The following is a 19,754-nucleotide window of genomic DNA, read 5'->3' as shown; positions in this document are numbered from 1 at the left end:
TGGGGCTCGAAACCCATTTTAGGCGTGGAAAGCTTCCTGCACCAACCTGGAAGCCAAAATAGGGGGCAGGGGATATGTGCATGTGTGAGGGTCACACACAAATGCGTGTGGCACTCATATTGCATTTTGGGTGTTCGGGCATGCATGTATGCATTCGCGTGGGTGCACACGTGCTTTGGGCACTTGGCACCAAAAGGTTAACCATCACTGGTATAGGTTCTCCTACTTGAGCAGGGGGCTGGATTAGAAGATCTTCAAGATTCCTTCCAGCTCTATTCTATTCCATTCCATTCTGCATTTTGGTATATTTTAATATGAGCATTTTAATTAACTGTAAAATGTCGTAACAGATTGAATTAATCCCATTTGTTGCACTGGAGAATTATAAATATATATTCATTTTTACAACAAATTAAAGAGCAGCATCTAAATTAAAATGTAAGAAAAGGAAAAACCAAACAAGGACCTCATTGGGAATATTCAAAGGGTCACTGCATAGCCATGTACGAAGCACATAAACACATGGCAACCAAAAAGTAAAGATTAAGCAATCAATATTTTTACTAGCAGAACATAACTTTTTATAAATGCCTTCTTGCCTTCTATTAGCACAAAGTGGAAAAAGACTTACTACGGATTTTAAAATATTAATTTTCACTAGACATAGTTTTAGAAATACTGGCTTTTGCACTGGTTTTGCAATATAAAATCATCTTCAGACTTCTTGTCGTCTGGCATTTCTTTATCATATCCCTTGGGCACTAACTTTATTTTTCAGACAATAAAAATAAGAGTTTCTTACAAAGCAAAATTTAATGCTCAGGTTGCCACCTGGTAGGAAATATACATAACTTAACTTATAAGGTTACAGTCTTCATAAAAATGAATGCAGATTTGTTAAAAATTTCTATATTGATCTGCTTTAGGAATCCAAGCAAACATTCATGATAAAGCTTAATTCCATTTTATACTGATACATTCAAACAGAGGAGAGGTGGTATTCAGTAGGTTCTAACCAGTTCTAGAGAACTGGTAGCAGAAATTTTGAGTAGTTTGGAGAAGTGGTAAATACCACCTCTGACTGGCCTCGCCCCCATCTATTCTCTGCCTCCAGAGTCCCAGCTGATCAGGAGGAAATGGGGATTTTGCAATAACCTTCCCCTGGAATGGGGAGGGAATGGAGATTTTACAGTATTCTTCTCCTGCCACATCCAACAAGCCACACCACACCACGCCCACCAAGCCATGCCCACAAAACCAGTAGTAAAATTTTTTGAATCCCACCACTGATACAGAAATGGGTTGCTGCAGGTTCGGACTGGTTCATCCGAACTGGTTGTTCCGATTCTGCACGATTGGACCACTGACTGGCCCCACCCTCACCCATTTTTCAGGGTGTTTTCAGGCCTCTTTTTTGGCCATTTTTAAACCATTTTTGTGCCAATTTTGGCTGGTAAAATGGCCTGAAAATGCCTCCCAAAATGGCCTGAAAATGCCTGAAAAATACAACCAAATAGTCCACTTTTCGGCTGTTTTCAATCCATTTTCTGGTCATTTTCAGTTTATTTTTCTGGCCAAAATCAGTTCAACCAATGGCCTGAAAATGCCCCCAAAATGGCCTAAAATGGCCCCAAAGTGCCCCCAAACCATCTGGTTTTTGGCCTGTTTTCAGGCCATTTTTCAGGCCATTTTCAGGTTATTTTGCCAGCCAAAAGTGGCCCAGAAATCAGCCTGAAAAAAGTCCTGAAAACATCCCGACAAAGCTGACTGCGAGAGGAAGAGAAGCTGGATGATCCAGACCCAGATATGCCCCAGGTCCCCTCTTCTCCTCTCTGCTAGCCCCCTTCTTTACACGGGATCACCCAGCAATGGGGACTGAGAGAGAGAAGGGAGGCAGAGTTTCTGTGTGCTCCCATTTCTGTGTGGCACTCTCCCCTCAATGCTAACCTCCGCTACTGCTCCCTTCTCCCTCTCTGTCTTCACTGATGGGCAATCCTGTGTGAAGAAGGGAGCTAGAAGAGAGGGTAAAGTGTGAGGTTGCTGTTTCTGGGATGAGGGGACCTGGGTCCAACTTATCCTGCTTCTCTTCCTCCCGCAGCCAGCTTTCCCCAGTCTAGCTTGATGCAGTTTCTTTCTCTCTCTCTCTCTCTCTCTCTCTCACACACACACACACACACACACACACACACACACACACGCACACACGCATGCGCACATACACACACAAAAACACACACAGAGGTTGGATCTTTCTTTCCTACTGCCCTCCCCACCGGAGACCCCTGGATTTCCTCCCCAACCCTGCCTGTCCCATACAGGTACCATCCACGCAAGTTGGCCATACCCACTCAGTCACATGACTCCCACCAAGCCACACCCACCCATCCATGCCCACCCAGGCAGTCATTAGGGCAAAGAACCTGTTAAAAAAAATTGGAGCCCACCACTGCATACATACTCATAAACAATATATATGTATATATACACTCCTATATTTTCATATTTATAGACTAACTCATCTAGAAGGCAAGAGTGGCTATTTTCTCTTGTTTCTCTTTTTATATTATTTCATAGACTTGTCAGCATTAACTAATTGAAGGAACTTTACTATTGAGTTGGTAGGAGTTGGGCGGTTTATAAATTTGATAAATTAAATTAGAATTAAATTGGAAATTATGCCTTCTTGATTTGATGTTTCATTACTTTGAATTAATATAAAGGTTATTCCCTTGCAGACTGCACAATGACGTCTTGAGCAATAGGATTCAGTAATGATGCTGAAATTCTCACCAAATTCTGTAATCATTTGAAGAACCTGATTGTCTTTCTTTTACTAAAGAACTGTAGCTATTGGATAACTATTACATTTACAACAATACTTTGAAAGGAGATATTGTACTTCCAAATTGTAAAATATAAATCTAGGTCATGGCTGCAAAAGGTCAACAACATGATCTTTGTTAAAATTTTAAGATGCTTGATTGTGTTTAAACTTCAGATCTGTATTTATAATAAGAGCTTTATTACATTATTAAGGTTTTGGATGTACATTTCTTTCCTAACTATTTTATGTCAGTGGTGTTCTTTAATATAATGGTGTCTTTTTCATTAGTGTTTAAATTACTGTTTTGTAATTTTTATATTTTTTTCCAAACTAATTTGCACATATTTATATTTAATTTGGCAGACTTTAAAGGTTAAAACGCCATTAGTAACTTTTCAGCCACCATATGGAAATTCCTAATAACGCCCCTCATTGACAGAATGAAAAGTCTAGGATGTCATTAAATATTCTTTTTCTCTACTGCACAAAGAATCCAAATATATCAGGATGGCAAACATAAAGAAAATATTATTTAAATCATACAGGCTATGTCCAAACTGTTCTCTTCCTATAGTCACATTTTCTAATATACAACAATTTGCAGCAACCATTGCTAACTTTTGTTAATTGGTATATTTCAGCCAAACTCCTTTCCTTTTCTAGATCAGAAGATCATATTCAGTTATAAGGTTATAGCTTCCTTCCTTCCTTCTTTCCTTCCTCCTTCCCTCCCTCCCTCCCTCCCTCCCTCCTTTCATGATTACATTACACTACTATCAAAATGTATAGTATAGATTTTTATTTGGCCATTTTCTGCATGGAAATCAAAGCTTTGGCATATATCTGGCTGTACATACCCACTGTGTGCAAATACTCTGTAGCCAGGCTTAGAGAGAGCAATTTTTAAAATATTTTTATCCCATCTTTATCACTTTGTAAGTAACTCAAGGCAGAAAACATATATAATATTTCTTCTCCTTTTCCCCTTCATAACAAGTAGCCTGTGTTGAACTGAGACTGAGTGATTGGCCCCAAATCACCGAACTGGCATTCATGGTAAGGCAGGACTAGAACTCACAATATCCTGGTTTGTAGGCCAGCATTTTACCCACGGCATCAAACCAGCTATCCATAATGGGTTTAGACAGCAACATGACAGGGATTCTAAGCAAGCTAATTTGCACCTGCATGTCTATTTTTTAGAAGTCAAGTGCTTCAATTTCTTGGAAGGGTTGATATCTGAAGACGGATGCAAATGGATCAGTGGTGGGTTCCCACTGGTTTGGACTGGTTCGGACTGGTTCGGCTGAACCGGTAATGGTTTGGCAGCCTGGATCACTGGAACCGGCAGCGACCCAGGCCTGCCATGCCCCTGAACCAGTTCTCTGGATGGCGCCATAGATGCTGCCATCTTGTTTTTTGCTTCTGTGTATGCGCAGAACAATTCTTATTGCATTGTGCATGCGCATGCAGCACGCACATAAGCGCAATGCTTACCGGTACCCACCCCTGCTATGGATGTAAGGCAGGATATTTGAGAAGATGTGTAAATTTCATTAGGCGCCAATTATAGGTGAAGAGTTTCTGTCCATTGTAGTACCCACCTCGCTCTATCTTGAAATGTTTCTAGTTTTGAATGGCTAGTCAATTGAGATATTTTTGTTTTGCTTTGTGAGCAGGTAGCGAATATGAAGACGTTATATCTGCCTCTGAGTCGTAGAGTTTGGAGGACTCATTTAGGTCACTCAATCCAGCCTCTTGTACAAGACACCAATGCAATTTAAATCAGCATTGACAGATGGATGTTCTGATTTGTGATATCCAGTTAAGGAAAGCTTACCAGTTGGCATTGGCTTCATTATAAGATTGCTTTATAATTATGACATTTCCCCAAATATTCAGCTGGATCTCTGTAACTTAATTACTTGATTGTCCTGAACAATCAAGTAATTTTTTTAGATACTCATTCAGTTTTCTTTTCTTAAAGCTAAACATGTCCTATTCGCTTGGTCTCTCCATAAGCCTACTTTGCTATACTACCATTTTGTCCTTCTTTGAACATGTTACAATTTCTCTGAACATTTTTTTTAAATATGGTGCCCAAAATTGCAGAGTACTCAAAATGGGTGCTGACTAACACAATCCTCACCCAAATGACTTCGTATAAAATTCCATCGAGGTAAAATGAAACAGTTTGTTATTAAATAAATTGGAATTACAAACTTCTCCTGTTTATTTTCACTATTAATAGTAGTAGCAACTTTAATGTGCTTATAATACTACTCTTAGGCATCTCGTGGCACAAGAACTGCCAATTATTTAATGTCTGCCCAATCAGTATGAGCAGATAGCTTGGCATCCTTTGGGCTTCCTCGAATAAGCAATGCCATCTATCAGAACCCAGGAATCATGCTATCTATGTCACAGTTCCTGCCCTGTGAAATAATCTTGTCCCTGAGATGTGTGTCACTCCCATCCTGGAAAGTCCTAAAGACCTGGCTGTTGTCCCAGCCGTTGGTTAGAGTGCACGTTGCAAATGTTTGCACAGGGGAGTTTTATTGACTGGATTTGCTCTCTTCCTCTCCATTTATTATTTATAATTCTATTCATTTTGTATATTTTACCTTATTCAGCTTTATTGTGAATTGACCAGAGACAGCAGTGCCTAAATTGAATGAATTAAATTAAATCAGTTTCCCTGTAGATATTAATACTCTCTTTAAGGGAATGGGAAACTAAGAATGAAACCTAGAAGTCCACTGCACTCGTGTTATGGGCAGGACTTAGGCCAAGAAAGACCCAGACCAAGAAGAAATAGGCTGGCCAATAGCTACATTATATCAGTGGTGGGTTTCATATCCCGTTCCAAACGGTATGGTTGAAACAGGCCCAGCAGCGTCCACATGGATACGCGCAGCAGCGCACGTGCAGTGCGTGCATGCGTCTTAGCGCCTCCGCAATGCTCCAGCTACTCAGTGGAGCTTCTGTACATGTGTGCAGAAGCGCTGAAGGCTTAAAAGACTGGTAAGGAGCTCAGGCAGACGGATGGGCCCTCCGGAGCACCGTACCGTAACGGTATCGGGTGCTCCAGACAAGCTCCAGTACGCCCGTACCAGGGCATACCGCCTGCAACCCACCACTACATTACATCATTAGTATCAAACCTCTGATATGAAGTCACTTAACTTAATCACTTCCTTCTGAGAAAAGGATTAACATATGCATTTCTGCTTCTATCATTGAATAAATGTTTGAAGCAGAGAAAGATTCAAATATTTTTTTTCTTTTTACAAAGAATCAATTTATGACTGTTAACTATAGCTTAAACTAAAGATAGACACTAGCCAGTAATACCCAGCCTGTAAAAAATGCTTTCTGAATTCTTTCTTGGGAACAGAGTATTTTGTAGACATATGCTTGCACTTAATCGTTTACTTGCACTTAATCTTTTACTTAAGAATGTCTGATCCACAGAAAAAAGATATAACTATTCAACTAACTCAGGGTTGTCTGATTATCATTTAAGGTATATGTTAATTGTCAGGGTGCTAATTTATTTTTCTCAGGATCTTTTATGTCAATCTGTGATTTCATTGACTGTACACCGCCCCGAGTCCCTTTTTGGGAGAGGGGGCAGTTTATAAATCCAAATAAATAAATAAAAAAATAAATAAATAAATCTCATTTCTAATACTAAAATGTGTTTGTTCATAATTGCAAATATATTGATAATTTTCAACTATTTGAAAATCTGCAGAATACTGCTCACATGATATGAATTAATGCAATGAAAAAACCTACATATTTTTTAGCATTTGGGCTTTATGTCACATATAATCATGTAACGGTTTTTATTTTTATTTTTAACATTTTCTTCCAGGAAGTCACATATGCAGTACATACTGTAGATGATCTGTCCTACCACACTGATCTGTACTATAAGTAACGTAGATGTTATCTGCACATTCAGTTCTGTAACAAAAAAAGGTTTTAACTCAAACAGAGTCAAGCATCTGAACAACAATAACATATCTGATTGAACATCCATGCTTTTTCACTTAAAATAAAAATCATTGTGCTGAAAGTAAAATTTACTTACGATTTCCCACTCATTCACATCAATAGTCTGTCCCACAAGGGATAAATCCAACAGGAAAAAAATATCAGTACCCAGTTAAGCAATATTTGGCAATAGGGGAGTGTCTCATTCTGCAAACATAGTTGATTTCTGCCAGTAATGAATGTTAGTCTCAGATTTAAAATATTCACCACAGTGAAACTGCTAAAGATATATTGTTTCCTTTCCCACATGGACTTCTATATAATATGAGAAACTTAGTTTCACTTTGTTTCTGTTTAGGCATGGTGCATATTGCAACACTAAGATCCAGACGATAAATGGAAAAAGCTTTGCATAAGCAGACTTGGAAAAATAGGGGGGAGGGGGACTCTATATCTATCTAGCATCTATCTATCTATCTATCATCTATCTATCTATCTATCTATCTATCTATCTATCTATCTATCTATCTATCTATCTATCGACCTACCTACCTACCTACCTACCTACCTACCTACCTACCTACCTACCTACCTACCTACCTATCGAGAGATATGTAATCAAGGCAGAAATTCGGAACCTCAGCTTGCTTTATGGTGCTTTGTGGATGGCATCTCTACAAAGTATTATTTCCTTATCATCCACTGAGTTTCTTCTTCATGAATTTATTGTAATTCATTCAAGTTGTTATCCAACTACATGTCTTGTGTTGGCAATTTCCTATTTATGTGAATAAGTGATTCTTTTTGTCTATTTTAAATGTCTTTCTGACCAGCTTTATTGATGGTCTTAGTTCTAATAATTGAAAGAAACATTGTCCAAGTTCTGATGTTATGCATGATTTTGTACACCTCAACATCTCCACACTCTTTCATATTTTTTTCCCTGGCTAAAAAGTTTCCAACCATTAGAGAAAGTATTATCCTTGATTGCAAGCAGGCTCTACTCAAATAAATAATATTGTGACTTGACTCCAAATATGTGCCATATGGAAAGTCACAACAGTGCTTCCTTGTTTAGAAACTTATGAAGTCTTAGCTAGAAAACCTCACAAATAAATAATCATTTTCTTTCCATAATAAAGTTTTGGTATGCATTCATTCTGCCAACACATGATTGTTTGGCTTCCATGGGATTTCTTGCAAACTTTCAAAATAGTTATAAGTAAAAATTGTATGATTTTGGATTGTAATATCTCATAACTAAAATCTACTTTGATACAGGTTATGGAAATACATGCCCACAACTAACCTCTTCCAGAAACATATTCTTTCATACATTAGGGTTTTTAAAAACAATGCTTAAGAATCATATCATGGAGTTCCGGTTCCGGCGGCAGCGGCAACGGGCAGCTCTTTGCCCGCTCCGGCTCTCCGGTGGGCTTCCCCACTCCTTGGGGGGCACAGGACACCCCACAGAGGGGTCCTGCCGGAGGGGCGGCATCGCGGGGAGCTCCTGCAGCGGCGGCGGCCGGCAGGAGGTCTCGCGCGCGCCCAAGGCACCGGGGAGCTAGCTCGGAGGGCGCCTCGCGTTTCTGCGCCTCGCGCCTCGCTAAAGCCGTCTGGAGAATGAAGCAATTGAAGGAAGCAGCTGCGGTGCGGTGAGGTTGCTTCTCTCTTCATGCCCTATTTTGTACGAAGAATTAGTTATAAAATAACTTTAAAATAACTTTCGGAGTATTCTGGAGGCGCGGCTGGAGGGAGGGGGGTTTCCCCCCCCCTTGGACAAGCGGCTAGGAATAATTTTGCTCTCAGCCCCCGGGGAAGGAGGAGGGGGGAGAGCCAACGAATGAAGCCTCACCCAGGCTGAGATGATTTTCTTTTCAACTTAATTTTACTTTCTACTGTGATTTGTGGACTTTTGGAACTTTTTTAAAACTTTGTTATGCCTCTGTGCCCAAAACTGGCAGGGCAAGATGGCACACTTCCGTTGTCTTTATGAATTGTGAAACCTGACTCCACCTTTAAAATTCAGGCTTCCGGTCTTTGTCTCCGTGTCTCCCAGAGGAATCTCTTGTGGATTGGTATTTTTTGAACTTTCTAGGGGAAACCTTTCATCTATTGCCAGACTTATTAGAGAGATTCTCTTCTGCCTGGTTCTTCTGCTCCCGGACCTCGCCTGGCTACCCTTCTTTTCTAACTGTTTATCTTATATATGGACTGAACTTCTAATGTTATAAAGGATGGCATCCAAAAGACCACCTCCTGGGAAACCTGGCTTTGCCACGTCTGCTCCAACATCTGTAACATCCAGTCCAGCCACACAGTCAAAGATAACAGAACTGATGCAACCTAAGACTATAGAGATGGACTTTCAACAAATGCTTCAACAAATTTTACAGGGCCAGGAGGAAATCAAGAAACAGCTAAGGGAAATGAAAGATGAAATTAAAGAAAATCAAGCCCAAATTTATAAGAACTCACAGAGACTGGATCTTGTGGAAGGGGGGGTGGAGGAGGTGAGGGGGGGGGGGTGGAAGCTGTGCAGAAAGGGAACAAAGATCTTGACATCCAACAGATGAAATTAGAATTTGAGAGAATGTCCTATTATCTTAGATTTCAAAATGTTATAGAAGAAGATGGGGAAAATATAAGGGACATCATGACAAACATTCTGGCTGACTACACACACAAAGAAAAACAACAGATGGGGTGGGATATAGACCTGGTTTATAGAGTGAACTCAGCTTATGCTAGAACACACAATGTACCCAGGGAGGTTCACATTAAATTCCTTAGAAAAAGCACAAGAGATGAAATTCTGGGTGTACAAAGGGGGCAAGCATTGACATATCATGATATGGAGATAACCATTCTGAAGCAGATCCCTAAGAAGATTAGAGAAAAAAGAAAAAATTATTCGCAATTAGCGAATAAATTATACCAGAAAGGGGTGTGGTTTAGATGGTTGATGCCTGAAGGTATGCTGATATTCTGGGAGGAGACAAGAATTAGAATCAATTCACCCATAGAGGCGCAGGCCTTTATGGAAAAAAATAAAACACTCCTAGAGAAAACACCAGACATTACAACGGACACGCAGGACACGAGAGGGGCCAGAGCTCTGCCAGTGGAGGGAGATGGGGCAATAGCAAGAAGACTCAGATCACAAAAATAAACAAGAAAATCATATTATTATAAATTGACCGAAAGTGAAAATGGAATTATATTTGGATTTTATACTGTAATGTTTAATCTGATTGAATTTAATAATAGAACTAATATGCTGATTGTAATCAATTATATACTAATGCATTATATATAAATGTATACTATGGGTATGGAGGGAGGGGGGCCTCACACATTTTGCAACTGCCAAAATTTGTATACCTGTCCATTTACCCTTTTCCCTATAAATCTTGAAAAACCAATAAAATTTTATTATATATAAAAAAAGAATCATATCATGCATAGTATAAATTTCTCTGAATCTATCAGAAAGTTCTACTCTAAGATTCACTGAAATGAACAAGAAGCATTATTATATGCTTTACAAAGAGTTTGTAATGCCTTGGTAAGGCCACACTTGGAATACTGCATTCAGTTCTGGTCGCCACGATGTAAAAAAGATGTGGAGACTCTAGAAAGAGTGCAGAGAAGAGCAACAAAGATGATTAGGGGACTGGAGACTAAAACATATGAAGAACGGTTGCATGAACTAGGTATGTTTAGCTTAAGAGAAAGAAGGACTAGGGGAGACATGATAGCAGTGTTCCAATATCTCAGGGGTTGCCACAAAGAAGAGGGAGTCAAACTATTCTCCAAGGCACCTGAGGGTAGAACAAGAAGCAATGGATGGAAACTAATCAAGGAGAGAAGCAACTTAGAACTGAGGAGAAATTTCCTGACAGTTAGAACAATTAATCAGTGGAACAGCTTGCCTCCAGAAGTTCTTCCCAACACTGGAAGTCTTTAAGAAGATGTTGGATAGCCATTTGTCTGAAACGGTATAGGGTTTCCTGCCTAGGCTGGGGGTTGGACTAGAACACCTCCAAGGTCCCTTCCAACTCTACTATTGTATTGTATTGTATTGTATTGTATTGTAATAAAACATCAATTAAATGTCCTTTTATTATTTATTTTTTGTAATCTTTGAAATTAAAATGTATGTTTAATAATAGCTTTTTTCCATTAGAGACTTCAAAATACTGTCTCTATTTTATGATAGAAATAAATAATAGTAAGCTTCACAAATACAGTGCGTATTTGGATTAATCTGCAATGTCATTAAGCATAAAAACATATTCTGCACTTAATTGAAAGTAGAATATGTACTGAGAGACTGACTTGGCATCTTTTATGTAAACGTTCTGCTTTAGATTTGGGATATTTACACAACACTAGAACAGTATCATATTCTGGAAACCTTTGCAGTGTTGATTCCTTTCTCCCACATTAATGTTTTCTGTTGGCCAGTTCTATAAAATTTTACCTGGCTACAAGAAATACTGCCTAGGATTTCTGTCATCAGAAATGCTGTGTTCCTTTGGCCATGTTTTGTTATTTTATTAAGAATTCTGAATTCTGGGAATAAGTGAAGCCAAATTTTTAACATTTATAAAACATTTCAGATTTCTTAGAATCTTAAGATGTGATTAAAATGTTTCAGTTGCCTGTCAAATGCTTCACAGCTACATAAGCAATTCTGACCTAGATATTTCTACTGAACTACAATTGTAAATTGAATTAAATGTAATCAATAGAAACAGACCTCTGCTACTATTCTACAGAAGCAGGAATTGACTAACATACACACATACTCTGAAACACACCATATCCCAATATTGTGTTGGACTTCTATATCTAAGATTTCAATCTTTTGGTCTGCAGTGTAATATTCTGAATAAAAAATAGAAACGTTTGTGTGTTGAGCAATTAGTTTTTAAAAAAAATCTTAAAGATGTTTGCTTATAACCTACTGGGCAGTTTATACTTTAAATTATTATTATAATCTCTACTGATGTTGGAACAGCTTGCCTCCAGAAGTTGTGAATGCCCCAACACTGGAAGTCTTTAAGAAGATGTTGGATAGCCATTTGTCTGAAATGGTATAGGGTTTCCTGCCTAGGCAGGGGGTTGGACTAGAAGACCTCCAAGGTCCCTTCCAACTCTACTATTGTATTGTATTGTATTGTATTGTATTGTATTGTATTGTATTGATAAATTAGAAATAATCAGATCATTGTTCACATGAATAATGTTATCCAAGAAGCCAAAAATAAAAATTCTGAAGTAATAAATTGTAAGTCAATCTTTGTATCTCTGCTCTTCACTCACCTTGTTTCCCAGTAGTAGAAAAAGTGAACGTTGAAGCCGGAAGATTACACACTGGTTCTTTCCTAGGGAATTGCTGGCCATTTACTCTTTTTATCTTTCTCACTATTTACTGTACAATCACCATCCATTTGAGTTTTTGAGTTTCTTACTTAAGGTTATTTTGTGATATGAATTAGTTTGAAATAAGTTGTTTACTCAAATAAAGATCAAAACAAGATGCATACCAAATAAATGTCTATCCAAGTAAATGTCTATCTTTCATTGTAAAATTACTGTCCCATAAAAACATATATCTATCCACCTGTCCTTCTGAAATGTTTAACTCTCTATCTCTGTCTCTCTGTCTCTCTGTCTCTCTGTCTCTGTCTCTGTCTCTCTCTCTGTCTCTCTCTCTGTCTCTCTGTCTCTCTCTCTCTCTCTCTCTCTCTCTCTCTCTCTCTCTCTCTCTCTCTCTCTCTCTCTCTCTCTCTCTGTGTGATAAAAGTGCTTACCAAAGCATAAATGTTAAAAATGGCTTCTTTTTTACAATCCCAAACAGAATAGTTTGCTATTGAATTTGGTAGGTTTCAGAGCTTTGGGGGGGGAAAAATCAAAGTTTCAGTTATACATCAAAATAGTTCTTAGTAATCTTTCTTTTAAAAACCTTTCTATTTTCACTCTTTATTATCTTATATAAAATATAATTAACAATGAACAAAACAGTCATAATACGGGAAACAAAAATTTAACTGTACAAAAAATACCTTCCACAAAATGCTAACAAACTTATATTTCCATTTAATGGCCTTAAAAGAATCAAAGTAGACAACCTGGGAACAACTTGCTCCAAGAAACTTAATCTTCAGTTTCCATCAGCTTCACATAGAAAGGTCAATGACAAGAGATAGCAGAAGACAATAATAAGACCTGGGATGGACAGATGTTTTTGTTAAATAAGTAATGATTGTTATTATTAAACAACATCTGCCTATCCCAGGTCATTGGAAATAGATAGAGAAAAATGCAAAACTCCTTTTAAATGTCTGGCTGACCATGCAGTCAACTATAATAATGCATAATATAATATTATATTATTATAATATAATAATACATGAAATTTAGAAGCTGCCTAACCCCAATAATATTGGACAGCTATTTGTTGTCTACTTCTATGGCAAAGTCATTTACAGTACAATATCTGCTATTCCCAAATAAAGGACTTTGAAAAATCAAATCATTTGAACAATAAGTGCAGGCATCATGTTTAGTTTAGTGAAGAGTAAAGTTCTACATTTAGGCAACAAAAATGGAATGCACAGGTACAGTATAGGTGATACCTTGCTCAGTAGTAGTAACTGTGACAGGGATCTTGGAGTCCTAGTGGACAACCATTTAAATATGAGCCAGCAGTGTGCAGCACCTGCCAAAAAAGCCAACACAGTTCTTGACTGCATCAACAGAGGGATAGAATCAAGATCACGTGAAGTGTTAATACCACTTTATAATGCCTTGGTAAGGCCACACTTGGAATACTGCATTCAGTTCTGGTCGCCACAATGTAAAAAAAGATGTGGAGACTCTAGAAAGAGTGCAGAGAAGGGCAACAAAGATGATTAGGGGACTGGAGACTAAAACATATAAAGAACGGTTGCAGGAACTAGGTATGTCTAGCTGAAGAGAAAGAAGGACTAGGGGAGACATGATAGCAGTGTCCCAATATCTCAGGGGTTGCCACAAAGAAGAGGGAGTCAAACTATTCTGCAAGGCACCTGAAGGTAGAACAAGAAGCAATGGGTGGAAACTAATCAAGGAGAGAAGCAACTTAGAACTGAGGAGAAACTTCCTGACAGTTAGAACAATTAATCAGTGGAACAGCTTGCCTCCAGAAGTTGTGAATGTCCCAACACTGGAAGTCTTTAAGAAGATGTTGGATAGCCATTTGTCTGAAACGGTATAGGATTTCCTGCCTAGGCAGGGGGTTGGACTAGAAGACCTCCAAGGTCCCTTCCAACTCTACTATTGTATTGTATTGTATTAAGGACTTGTGGGTCAGCCTGGGGAAAGTAGACAAATCTAGAACATGCTTAAGGATTCCAGCCAATTTTTTTTCATCTGAAAATTAGATAAACATTTCTTAATCCAAATAATCAATAGAAATGGTGAAAGAACAGGGTAGTGAATCTTCTGATATCTCATTTAGTATCTCATTCCTCTCTGATAAAGAGCCATTGATGAGTACTGTTCAAATATTAGTTTTGAGTCAGTTGTATAGAAGCCTAATTCTTATGCTTTCAGTCTATAATTAATCAGAATGTTAGGGGTTTCTTTTTCAATTTTCTGCTGAAATCAAGACTCGTTTTATCTACTGTAAAGTATTGCAAAAAGCTAAGGAAGTTATCTGGTAAAAAAAAAAGGGGGGGGGGTAAAAGAGGACAACCACAGTCCCTCAACTGATCCTGCATCCATTACTCTTCTGTAGCACTATAGGCTGCTGATCACTGCAACTGTACATTGAAAAGTCCATACAATGTGTGTTCCAGTAAATATATCAACATTTGATTACTAAATCCATCTACCAAAAGGATGAAGAATAAAAACATTCAATCCCTTTTATCTGTTGACAGCTTGGTTCTGCAACAACGGACAGGCATTTAAACAATATGAGTGTCTACCCCAGTCCTGAAGCTACTAACAAGCCAAATAACACCCAACCCTGGTAGTATGTTTTTCTTAGCATGTATCATCACAATGAACTTTTAGTTCCTTGAAAGCCTCCCTACAGTTTTGAGTAGCAGTATACACTCTGCTTTCCTGACCTTCCCTTATTCAACTTAATCCATATATCCTTTTTTGTTTTCTATTTTTTCATTGATTTATTTGCAGTGCTCACCTTTTAATATTTTTAGGAACTCACATCTTTATGATTTTATCTTCTTAGCACCTCCTGCAATGGAGTCCTACTTGACATTGCTAAGAATTTATTAATATGTAGGTTCAAGTCCAAAATATTCGTTTGACTATGCTCAGTGTTGGCTTTCCTTAAACATTGCACAATTCCATTTTTTGCTAGGTTTTTTTTTTTTGCTATTTCCATTTTCTCAAGTAACCCTTCTTAATTGTTTTGTTATCAGTTCAGGAATAGCTGATCACATTGTATTTTTTCTCACTTGCCAAACATGAAAGTTAATAGTAATATTTTCATGAAATGATTATACTTTCCAGCATCTATTTCACATCAGATGCAGGGACATATGTTTTGGCCTATGAAATCACTACTATGTCATGCCTGAAAAGGTATGCAGTTTTCTTTTGGAAAGCATCATTCACATTTTTCCTTTGTTGGGTGCAGAGTCATATTGGTTTTATTTGCTTTCCTACTTATTTTAACCAGATGCTTTAGTCAGTAACAGTAGGTTCATTCACTTGGGCATTTGACAGGTGTATGTGCTTTTAAGATTTCCTGCTTCTGCTGCTTCTGTTCCTTATAAGACAAATTGTATCTTTCAGTTTCTATATATTTCAAATGTAGAAATAATCAAACTAGATTTTCTTTATACTTATTACATCTTCATTTAGGAAATTTAAATGGCAATTCAGTACTTATTAACATGTGAGCAACTTGTCACCAAATTTCTGATTTCTTTTCAATAGTCATATTAAGACTATATTATGGCAATACAATTGTATTTACTTAGAAAGAAAATTCAAATTATACAAGAATTTCTTTCTTTCTTTCTTCTTTCTTCTTTCTTCTTTCTTCTTTCTTTCTTTCTTTCTTTCTTTCTTTCTTTCTTTCTTTCTTTCTTTCTTTCTTTCTTTCTTTCTTTCTTTCTTTTTATAGCTTGATTGGATAATACACCAGTTATGGAAAATTTAAATTTTCTTTCCCAGCCTCTTTAGTTTTTTTAAAACATTTTTTCTATGTTTTATAAAAGTTTAAGAGTTTAAAAGGAAAATAATTTTATTCATTAGAACATTAAATACTAAACAGATTACATCACCACCATTTCCATATCCCTAATTAGATCGTATGAAACAGAAAACACATTTTCCAATTGGCCTGAGTTATACTTCCTGAAAGAATGCCAGGTGTCCTGATATAAATGAGGGAGCTTGATTCTCCTGCAGTAAATCCTCTAAAATATAAAGAAAGAACCTTATTCTTTCTGTCATTTTAAAATAAATAAAAAGAGGTTGTATATAATTTAAATTAAGCAATTCTAAGGGTATAAAACCAATTGTTACTGAGAAGGTTTGTTCAGCAGAAATGATAAATCAGCATCAACAATCCTAATATTGTTTGTTATTTGATTATCATGAGCTTAAAGAGCAGAAGGATGCATCCACTCATCAATACTACTACTGAGAAATGTATTTAAATGCAGAAAATGTTTATAATAATGATTTTAAAATCACACAATAGAAAAGCTGTTTTATCCATTTTTCATGAGAAAAGTAAATGTGTGATGGATACACGACAGTTCTGTCACATGCTTTCCCTCACTATGCAAATTAAAATATATTTATAAATGAAAACATGGATTTGGATTAGTGTGAGGAAGGACTATACTTGGAAATTGGAAAAGAAGAGAAAGATTGTATACTTACTATATTTTTATAGTCTTATCTCTATCTTGTACACTTCCTTAGCCTAACCTAAAGGTGCTTTTTTTTTTAAGTTTTGGGATTCTGCTCCATTTGTTTATGAAATATAGTTTAATATTTTAACGTATGAAGTATTTATTTGCTCCCACAAACAAAACATTCTGTTTCTTAATATGCTGTATAGTACACTGAACATATACAAGTATTTAGTCACAACATTTATATCCAAATTTGTTTAGTCCTTTCAAGATGCGATGGTGCTTTCAAGATGTGTTGAAAGATCAATGTCTGGAGCACAAAAATAAAAAAATGGAGTTTACCCAGATTATTGAAGAATTTCATGACCCACAGCAACATCTGCAGTGGAGCTGCACTAAATAGGTCACTTAGAATTTGGATGATGCGCACATTCTTTTTCACATGCTGAAAAAATATGCATATTGTCTTTTGCTTTTCTCCTCATTTCCCCCAAAGTTTCAGCCTTTTTATGATGATGTCATGTTCTAAAAAGAAGTATAATTTGCATATATGGAACTAGACTTCACTAGTCTCCAAGAGATGATTAAGCTAGTTCTAGAGATCTACATCTACTGTACAATATGTATCAGATTAGTCTTATCTAGTTCATTAAGATTCCTTCACCCCTCCTCTCCCCACACGTATGCACACAAGTCAGACCTATTAAATAGAAATCTCCACTTTGTTTTCCACAAGTGTTTCCAAAAATATTTATATAAGTGGGCTGGTTAATCTAAGTTCATGCACTTTGTCAGAGCAGATGGATTTTTTCAGGCTTATTAACTGACCTTTTTCACAGTGACTTGCAGAACGTATCTCCGCTTCACTGGATCTCAGTTGTAGCAACTCTGCAAAAGTCTTAAAAATCACACTCTGCAGGATCACTGCAAAACTCTCGAGGCTATTAAATTGTCCTTCTTCAGTATGGGAAACTTCCCTAGCATGCAGATACATTTCCCGAGACTATGCTCTGCAGACATGGGAATTTTGCTTCTGTTTCTTTGTTTTTTTACTCCCTGTTCAACTTTTCCACTTCAATCGAGAATACCACAAGTCCAGCATTAAGTCCAGAAAATGCCACGTATAAGGAACCTCATTTTGTACTATACAGTGTGTGTCTTTGCTTTAAGGATTTTGATTTAATCTTTGAAGCATAATTATTACAGCCCAAAGAATATTCATTTACATCAAGAATACTTAATGTGCGATCAAATGAAGTCTTCAATGCTTTCAATTGCTGTTTGAGAGCAAGCAGCTCAGAACTCTGTCAAATTCTACCTGGTAACTTCCTGAAGAGAAAAAAAGATTGTCAGTGGGGAGAAGAAAAAGATAACAGAGTACCAGAAAAAAGGAGGGAGTGAAATTTCAAATATCACCAAGCAAGGTTCCAAAACCATATTCTCCTACCCTGTCCTTGGATAATGACTCTGCATTAAGAAATTGTGCTCCCAACAGCATTTATGTGATATTTTTCCCCACACATCTCTATGTGCTTATCTCCTGATATGTTTGTTTGTGTCAAAGACTGCCTTCAGTTCAATGTATACATTTCCAGAGAGGCATGGCTGGGCGGGTGGGGTTATAATTAAGTGAAAGCACATTATCCAATTCATTTGGCAAGCAAAAGGAGAAAATTTTGTAATTATATTCCAAAACTTTGGAATTTTCAATAAAAAAATAAATGTTGACCCAGTCCTTAAGATGCAGTTTGGAAAGAATCCTTTCAATATTTTTCCTCATAAGCAAAGTTACAAAGATAAAGAAAATGCAGGTAATGTGTCAGATAGCAAGGGACCAAATCATACATTTAATAAACTAAAACAAACATGATTTTAGTACCTTTAGTAACAGGTTTCATTTTAATGCAATTTTCCTAGATTCTTTAAAAAAAACTTTTAAAAATGGCCCCAACCAAAGACAATTTCAATGTTTTGGAATTGAATTGGAAAAAAACTACATACATAAAAACTACATAGGATTTTCTTTTTTGTCCAAATAACAGTTTCCTGTATGGCAATTAAAAACAAAGAAAAATCTAAGAGTTTTACAGGTGATCTGTCCTTTCTCATCTTGTTACCACTTAGATTTTAGGCAAGTATTGGGAGATAAATCAGCCAATCACAAACCAACTTAGAAATCTCCATTTGAACATTCTGCAAGATAATGCAGCAAATTATTGTGGATTGTATATTAATTGGGTAATCATCTACAGATAGGAGTGCAACATTGGCCCATATGCAATAATAATGCTTGATCATTTTTTTCTACTGATGCAAAGTATATAAATATTTCAGTCTTGCACTAAATTACATTTTGGTTTTATGGGCTTAGATTGGACCTCAAGCAGCTTGGCTCCAAAGAGCATTCCTTGTGGCAAAAAATTCCATCTGTAATGCACAGTTTGGCCCAATTCTCTGTAATGAAGACTGGCTTGGCAGATGGTCTATCCAAAAAAAAAGAACAACAAGAAGAAAGAAAGAAAGAAAGAAAGAAAGAAAGAAAGAAAGAAAAAGAAAGAAAGAAGAAAGAAAGAAAGAAAGAAAGAAAGAAAGAAAGAAAGAAAGAAAGAAAGAAAGAAACAAAAGGATGCAGATAATCTTGTTAAAGGGAGATAACTCCAGAAATTTTGAAGAATTCTAGGCTTCATTCCTTACTTGCCATTATGTTATACTGCTCCTTTGACGTTTACTCCTCCTACTCCTTGTTTTTCTAATTCTGTATGATGCCACTCAATGATAATTTAATTTAATCATAAAAATTAATGGTCTAGGAAAAGAATTATTTTACAAAATACATGCCTATCATAAAAATCTGAACTTTGCTGCTGTGACCATCTGTATATTCTGCATGGTTCACCATGCTGTAAACCTAGAAAATAAATTATATTAACTGAAAAGGGAAGTCCACGTGTGTGTGTGTATTTGTGGTGTATATGTTAATTTGCAGGTATATAATTTGTATTGTATGTGTAATTATATCATAATGCAGTTCT

General features: G+C 36.9%; 1 long non-coding RNA gene across 2 annotated transcripts in view; it reads left to right on the top strand.

Moving 5' to 3' along the window:
* LOC309395679 overlaps positions 1-19,754 on the top strand; it is a 135,554-nt gene that overhangs the window by 75,171 nt on the left and 40,629 nt on the right. The window contains exons 3-4 of one of the 2 annotated variants that reach the window (XR_014175969.1): positions 3,825-3,880; positions 6,705-6,887. This is a non-coding gene — a long non-coding RNA (uncharacterized lncRNA). Of the gene's footprint in view, positions 1-3,824; positions 3,881-6,704; positions 6,888-19,754 lie in introns of those variants that run through there. The other variant, XR_014175968.1, reaches the window with a different exon arrangement.

This window comes from Natrix helvetica (genome assembly GCF_964273705.1).
Source record: "Natrix helvetica genome assembly, chromosome: 7".
In the NCBI taxonomy this organism is placed as follows: domain Eukaryota; kingdom Metazoa; phylum Chordata; class Lepidosauria; order Squamata; family Natricidae; genus Natrix; species Natrix helvetica.
This window is presented reverse-complemented; position numbering and strand designations above follow the sequence as displayed.